Source organism: Mus caroli, chromosome 3 (assembly GCF_900094665.2).
Source record: "Mus caroli chromosome 3, CAROLI_EIJ_v1.1, whole genome shotgun sequence".
In the NCBI taxonomy this organism is placed as follows: domain Eukaryota; kingdom Metazoa; phylum Chordata; class Mammalia; order Rodentia; family Muridae; genus Mus; species Mus caroli.
In genome coordinates, this window is record NC_034572.1 from 28,628,973 (window position 1) to 28,634,072 (window position 5,100).

The following is a 5,100-nucleotide window of genomic DNA, read 5'->3' on the forward strand; positions in this document are numbered from 1 at the left end:
CATTTTGTAGACCAGGCTGGCCTCGAACTCAGAAATCCGCCTGCCTCTGCCTCCCGAGTGCTGGGATTAAAGGCGTGCGCCACCACGCCCGGCTCAAGCATGTCCTTCTTTAAGTTAGGAAAATTTTCTTCTTTGATTTTGTTGAAAATAAATTTCTGGGAATTTAAACCTGAACAGGCCAACTTCTGTAACCAGGCAAGGCCTCAAGTGAAGGGTTTGAGACACCAACCCACAGTACCTCCAACCCTCAATTTGTCATGCCTGTGGAATGTAGTGGGGACAAGAGCCATAATCACCAAGAGAGAGACCAGAGAAACGTCATCCAAGAACTGATGGGAGCAGGTACAGAGTCCCACAGACAAACATTAGAAGGAGATTAAGGAATCCTGAAGAGGAGGGGAAGGAAAGATTGAAGAAATCAGATGGATCAAGGATACCACAAGAACATGGCCCACAGAATCAACTGTCTATGGACTAAATGAGGTCACAGAGATCAGGGAGCCTATTTGAGTCTGACCTAGGTCCTCTACATATATGCTATGATTATGCAGCTTGATATTTTTATATAATTCTCAACAGTATTAGCAGGGAATGTCTCTGACTATTTTACCTCCCTTTGGAACCCTTTTCTTCCCACTGGGTTGCCTCATGCAGCTCTAATGTGAGAATATGTGCCTGGTTGTATTTGGCTGATATCTCTGGACTACTCTTCTCTGAGTGTAGGTGAAGTGGAAGTGAATCTGAAAGAAAGGGAAGGTGGTGGGAGAGCCTTGGGTGAGGTAAAACTATAGTTAGAATATAGTATATAAGAGAAGAATAAATAAAAAGGAAAGAAATTGAAGTGTGGCCCACAGGAGACTCCTGACCATTCATCTATTGTAGCACTGACCTTTCTCTAATATTTTCTGTTTAAGTATTTTCTTGTAAGCAATCGGCAATTTTTTAAACCTCAAGATCTTACTTGTTACTTAGCTTTCATGAAGTTTGTTAATTGATAAGAAAACATTTATCCTATTTTCTTTGGCTCAATTTTAATTCAAAACGGAAACCTGTTTTTCTGATATTTAGATGAAAGAAAACTAATCTGTCCACAGAAATGACTAATGACTCAGATAAAGAACAAGTCACCGCCTAGACAGCTGTGAAATTCCATTGTTGCACTACATTTCTTCATAGAACATTAAGGGAAATGAATGGAAAACTGCTTAAAAATATATACCTTATCATATATTTAACATTTGATAAATTATACAAATACATTGAAGTTTCAGGTATTTTTTAAATAGACCAGAATTTCAACAATAAAATATTGATGAACAAAAAGCAAGGCTTAGAATAAAAGCCTGTAAGAATACTGTTGTGTAACACTCTAAAGGTAGGTTTCCTTCAGGCTCTGAGAAAAAGATGCTCTTTTGCTTTATGAATTTCTACAAGGATATTGTATGTAAATGTGGTAGAACTGTCCCACTAAATATTTTGCACTTTTAATTAATTTTAAATACAATTTTAATACATTTCTTCTTTAAATTATTTTATCTATTCATATTTCAAATGTTGTTCTCCCTTCCCAATCATCACTCCATGAGCCTCCCCCCCCCACGTCCCTCCTCCCTTTTGCCTCTAAGAGAGTGCTCTCCCACCCACCCATTCCCACCTCACCCCTCTAGCATCCCCCTTCCCTGGAGCATCAGGCCTCCACAGGATCAAGTATATCCTTTCTCAATGATATCAGATAAGGTACATAGGTAGTGGGAGCCATGGACCCACCCATGTATACTCTTTGGATGGTGGCTTAGTCCCTGGGAATTCTAAGGGGTCTGGTTAGTTGATACTGTTGTTCTTCTTATGGCGTTACAATTTTCTTCAGTTCCTTTAAGTTCATCCCCTAACTCTTCTTTGGACCCAGTCCAATGGTTGGTGGTATCTGCATCTGTCTTAGTTAGGTGCTGGCAGAACCTCTAAGAAAAGACAACTATACTAGATTCCTGTCTGCAAGCACATCTAGGCATTGGCAATAGTGTCAGAGTTTGGTGTCTGTAGATGGGACGGATACCAAGTTGGGGTGGTCTCTGAATGGCCTTTTCTTCAGTCTCTGCTCCATTTTTCTTTGTCCCTGTATTTCCTTTAGACAGGAACAATTTTGGGTTAAAAATTTTGAGGTGGGTGGGTGGCCTCGTCTCTCAACTGGAGGACATGTTCTATCTACTGGAGTTGGTCTCTTCAGGTTCTATCTCTGCTATCCATGCCCCTGCTGTTGGGCATTTTAGTTAATGTCATCCCCACTGAAATCTGGGAGCCTCCAGCATCCCTGACATCTAGGACTTTCTAGTGAGTCTGCCCCGTCCCCATCACCCACTGCTACATATTTCTATTCATTTTCCTGGCTTTCTGAACTTCTCTCCTGTCTCCTCCAATACCTGATCTTATTCCCCCATTTTTCCCTTCCCTTCCCCTTTCCTGCTCAACTCCCTCACTCCCTCTGCCTCCCTTGATTACTTTGTTCTCCATTCTAAGTGGGATTGAAACAGCCACACTTAGACTTTCCTTCTTGTTGAGCATTATATGGTCTGTGAGTTATATCATGGGTATTCTGAGTTTTGGAGCTAATATCCACTTATCAGTGAGTGCATAACATGTATGTCCTTTGGTATCTGGGTTACCTCACTCAGAATATTTTCTAGTCTCATCCATTTGCCTGAAAAATTCATGAAGTCCTCATTTTTAATAATTGAGTAGAATTCCATTGTGTAAAAGTACCACATTTTCTGTATCTATTTTTCCATTGAGGGACGATCTGAGTTGTTTCCAGCTTCTGGCTATTACAAATAAGGGTGCTATGAACATAGTGGAGCATGTGTCCTTGTGATAAGGAGCATCTTTTCAGTAGATGCCAAATACTGGTATATCTGGGTCTTCAGGTAGAATTACTTCCAATTTTCTTAGGAACTACCAGATTGATTTGCAAAGTTGTACCAGCTTGAAATCCTTCCAGCAATGGAGCAGTGTTCTTCTTTCTCTACATCCTTGCCAGCATCTGCAGTCACATGAGTTTTTGATCTTAGTCATTCTGATTGGTGTAAGGTGGAATCTCAGGAACATTTTGATTTGCATTTCTCTGAGGACCAAGGACTTTGAACATTTCTTTAGGTGTTTCTCGGATTCCATAGTTGAGATTTCTTTGTTTAGATCTGTATACTATTTTTAATTGGGTTATTTGGTTTTCTGGAGTCTAACTTCTTGAGGTCTTTGTATATTTTCCCAATCTGTAGGTTGTCATTTTGTCCTATTGACAGTCTCCTTGGCTTACAGAAGATTTTCAGTTTCATGGGGTCCCATTTGTCAATTGTTGATCTTGGAGCCTGAGCCATTGGTGTTCTGTTCAGGAAATTTCCCCCTGTGCCCATGTGCTTGAGACTCTTTCCATCTTTCTCTTCTATTAGATTCAGCATGTCTGGTTTTATATGGAGGTCCTTGGTCCACTTGGACTTGAGATTTTTACAAAAATATAAAAATAGGTCAATTTGCATTCTTCTACATGCTGACTGCCACTTGAACCAGCATCATTTGTTGAAGATGCTTTCTTTGTTCCATTGTATGTTTTTTACTTTTTGTCAAAGATCAAATGTGCATAGGTGTGTGGGTTTATTTCTGGGTCTTTAATTCTATTCCATTGATCAAGCTATCTGTCTCTGTACCAATACAGTGCAGTTTTTATCACTAATGCTTTGTAGTACAGCTAGAGGTCAGGGATGGTGATTCCTCCAGAAGTTCTTTTATTGTTGAGAAATATTTTTGCTATTCTGGATTTTTTTGTTATTCCATATTAAGTTGAGAATTGATCTTTCTTTCTCTGGGAAGAATTGAGTTGAAATTTTGATGGGGATTGCATTGAACTGCTTTTGGTAAGATGGCCAGTTTTACTATGTTAAGCCTACCAATCCATGAGCATGGGAGATCTTTCCATCTTCTGAGGTTTTCTTCAATTTCTTTCTTCAGTGATTGGAAGTTCCGGTCATACAGACTTTTTACTTGCTTGGTTAGAGTCACACCAAGATATTTTATATTATTTGTGACTATTGAGAAGGGTTTTGTTTCCCTAATTTCTTTCTCATCCTGTTTATCCTTTGTGTAGAGAGTTAATTTTATATCCAGCTATTTTACCGAAGTTGTTTATCAGCTATAGGAGTTCTCTGGTAGAATTTTGGGGGTCTCTTATTTATACTATCATATCATTCAAAAATAGTGGTATCTTGACTTCTTCTTTTTCCAATTTGTATCTCTTTGACCTCCTTTTGTAATCTAAGTGCTCTAGCTATAACTTCGAGTACTATACTGAATAAATAAGGAGAGTGGTCAGCTTCTCTTGTCCCTGATTTTAGTGGGATTGCTTCAAGTTTCTCATTATTTAATTTGATGTTGGCTGTTGGTTTGCTGTATATTGATTCTATCATATTTAGGTATGTGCCTTAAATTCCTGATCTCTCCACAGCTTTTGACATAAAGGGGGGTTGTATTTTCAAAGGTTTTTTCAGCATCTAATGAGATGATCATGCAATTTATTTTGAGTTTGTTAATATGATGGATTATTTTGATGGATTTCCATATATTAAACCATTCCTGCATCTCTGGGATGAAGTCTACTTTATCATGGTGAATGGCAATTTTGATGTGTTCTTAGATTGAGTTTTCAAGAATTTTATTGAGTGTTTTTGCATCGATATTCATAAGCAAAATTGGTCTGAAGTTCTCTTTCTTTTTTGGGTCTTTGTGTGGTTTAGGTGTCAGCATAACGGTGGCTTCCTAGAACGAATTAGGTAGTGTTACTATTGTTTCTTTTTTTTTAATTTTTAAAATTTTTTATTACATATTTTCCTCAATTACATTTCCAATGCTATCCCGAAAGTCCCCCATAGCGCCCCCCAATTCCCTACCCACCCATTCCCATTCTTTTGGCCCTGGCATTCCCCTATATTGGGGCATATAAAGTTTGCAAGGCCAATGGACCTCTCTTTCCATTGATGGCCGACTAGGCCATCTTTCGATACATATGCAGCTACAGACAAGAACTCCGGGGTACTGGTTAGTTCATCATGTTGTTCC